This window comes from Sinocyclocheilus anshuiensis, unplaced genomic scaffold, assembly GCF_001515605.1.
Source record: "Sinocyclocheilus anshuiensis isolate Anshui unplaced genomic scaffold, SAMN03320099.WGS_v1.1 scaffold1972, whole genome shotgun sequence".
In the NCBI taxonomy this organism is placed as follows: domain Eukaryota; kingdom Metazoa; phylum Chordata; class Actinopteri; order Cypriniformes; family Cyprinidae; genus Sinocyclocheilus; species Sinocyclocheilus anshuiensis.
This window is the reverse complement of record NW_015557176.1, coordinates 2,869-5,736: the sequence shown is the minus strand read 5'-3', so window position 1 is coordinate 5,736 and position 2,868 is coordinate 2,869.

The following is a 2,868-nucleotide window of genomic DNA, read 5'->3' as shown; positions in this document are numbered from 1 at the left end:
GTCCTGTATAACTCCTGTAGAATGAGCTTGACTGGAAGTATCAGTGGTGACAGGTATCCCAAAGGATCATAGATTGAGCTGATCACTGACAAAATCCCACGTTTGCTGTGCATTCGCTCTTTGCAGACGGTCTTGAAGTTGAATGTGTCTGTCTGCACACACCATTGGAGTCCTAGAGCCCTTTCTACCGGTAGGTGCTCCCGGTCCAAGTTAAGCTCCATTATATTTTTGGATCGGTCTTGCTCTGGTATGGATTGCAAAACCTCACGACTGTTGCTGACCCATTGTGTCAAATGGAAACCACCTTTGTGACAGAGAGCAGCCAAGTCTTTGGCCATCCGGATTGCATCTTCCTCTGATAGTAGGCTCTTCAGACAATCATCCATATAGAAATTCTTGTAGATAGTGTCAATTACTTCCAAATATTCCTGCTGGAATTTCTTGTTCCTTTCGAATTTTTTTCTTATTCCAAGGAGGCGTTGCTTGGCAATGGAGAGATTGTTAGGCATAGTAACATCCTTGCTTCTGAAAGGCAGTTTCAAACTGTAGTGTCCTTCTTTGAGGTTTACAGACCCTTTCATGATCTCCATGAACTTAGCATCTTCTCTAGACATTTCTTCTTTGTCTTCAAACATGTTCTCATTAAAATCATGTTGATATTGCTTCTCCAATAGCAATTCCAATCTTTTTACATCAATTCTGTTCACTGTAGCAGTACAACATTTACTTTGATAACTGCCAATGGAACCATTTATAACCCACCCCAGTAGGGTTCGAATGGCATACGGTTCATCCCCATGACTATTTACAACTTCCCAGGGCTCAAGTAACTTAGAGGCGTTGGTACCAATCAACAACTCTACATCCGCTTGAATGTGTGGAATGAGAACAGCATCAAGATATGGCCACTCAGCCAAGTCCTCTTTCTTGACAATGTTAGCTGGGCTTACAGGCATCTTGCTTTGGGTGTAAACTTCTGGTAGCCTGTAAAAGTCCTCGCCAGTGAGGCTTGAAATCTCCAAATTATTTACAATATAGCTTGTGACCGTTGATTTAGGACTCATTGTGAGCAATGAGATTTTTGTCTTTCGTCCATTTAGATTAAATTTTCTCATCAAACTCTCGGAGCAAAATGTAGAAGTACTGCCTGTATCCAAAAAGGCATAAGTCTGGATGACTTTGTTGCCAAATGCAGACTTAACTTGTACTGGAAGAACAGGAAGAATGCCACTGCTGTCCCCAGCCCCTGTATGATTACATGCCTGTGTAGACACAAGTGTGTTGTTTACTGTTGGTGCAGTTGTCTCTATATGGTAACTATCGTCTGTGTTAACAGTTGTATCAACTTTCTGTTTGAAGTGTATGTGCATAACAGTAGGATGCTTTTGGTGGCAGGTTTTGCAAGTTAAACGCCTTGCACACTCCATGCTCCGATGTCCAGTGTGCAGGCAGCCAAAGCAAACCGCCTTTTCCTTCAAAAAGTTAACCTTTTCCCTGTGCTTTGTCTTCTCAAACTGCTTACATTGTTCCAGACAGTGATTTTGAGAACAAAACAGACAAGTGACAGGGTTACTCAGTCTGCTCTTAAATTTGTGAGTTGAATTTTCAGTTTTTGCCTTCATTTCCTTGACTGTGTGTCTGTCAACATCAGTAACGCTAGTAGCAAAGCTGTTACCTTTAAATTTCGACTTTGATAGAGATTGGGGATTACGTTTGTCCACCTCCTTTAGCTTACTGATCGTTCCTTTTTCCACATTCTGGACGTACCCAAATATTGGATCAGAAATTATTTTAACTTGACGCTCAGTAAATGAGACAAGATCATTAAAGGAAGCTCTCCGATTACGTTGATCCATAAGATCACATGATGCAGTTCTCCATTTCTCTCTTAGTTTAAATGGAAGTTTTGAAACCACTGTTCTCATATTGGCTGGTACATCCAGTTCTTGTAAATACTGTACCTCCGACATTGCATTACAGCAACCTCGCAGAAAGGCTGCATAACTTTGAAGAGCTGTCACGTCTTCTCCCCTAATCATTGGCCACTCAAGCACCTTCTCCATGTAGGCAGCAGATACCACATGATCATTTCCAAAATGCTGCTTAAGCATAGCTTTAGCTGCTTGATACCCTCTTTCTGGTCTCATGTTCATGCAGCTACGAACAATTTCCTTTGGACGTCCCTTGGTATATCTTTCTAAAAAATACAAGCAATCTCCTTTGTTATTTGTCTTGTCTTCAACACAATACTGGAAAGCTTTAATAAATGAATTGAATTGCAAAGGATCTCCTTCAAATATTGGAATTTCACGTGGAGGAAGGTGGCTAGCCTTTTGTTGCTGTATTAGCAACTCTGTTATTTGCTGCTGTTTTTGAAGCACATTTATCACTGAATAAGACTGTTCCCCAACATTTGAAGAAACCTGAGCTCTTATGTTGGGTCCACTGGGCTGTGTACTGCGTGTTGCAGTTTTTCTGCGCACTGGAATAGAAGTTTGAACATGTTGCTGCTGTACACTCTGGGAGATTGGTGGTAAAGGTAGGCCTTCATAGCTATATGTTGTAGCCGCTGGTGGTTTATCAGAACTGGGACAGGAAGATGTTGATTTTGGTTTTGCTCCTTTGTTAATATAAGATTCTATCCCATCTGATACCAAACTTTCACCTTTTTGTTGCTCAAACGTTTTGAGGACTGCTAACTTTGCAGTGGAGGCTGCTATTTCAGCATCAAGCTCCATTTGTTCCTTTTGCTTCCTCAATTTTTCCACTTGTTCCTCAATATCATGCCTTTCTTTTAAAGATTCTGCACGCGCAACAAGAGCGGCTCTTTCTGCCTCCACCTGAATGCGTGCTTGTTGGACAGATGAT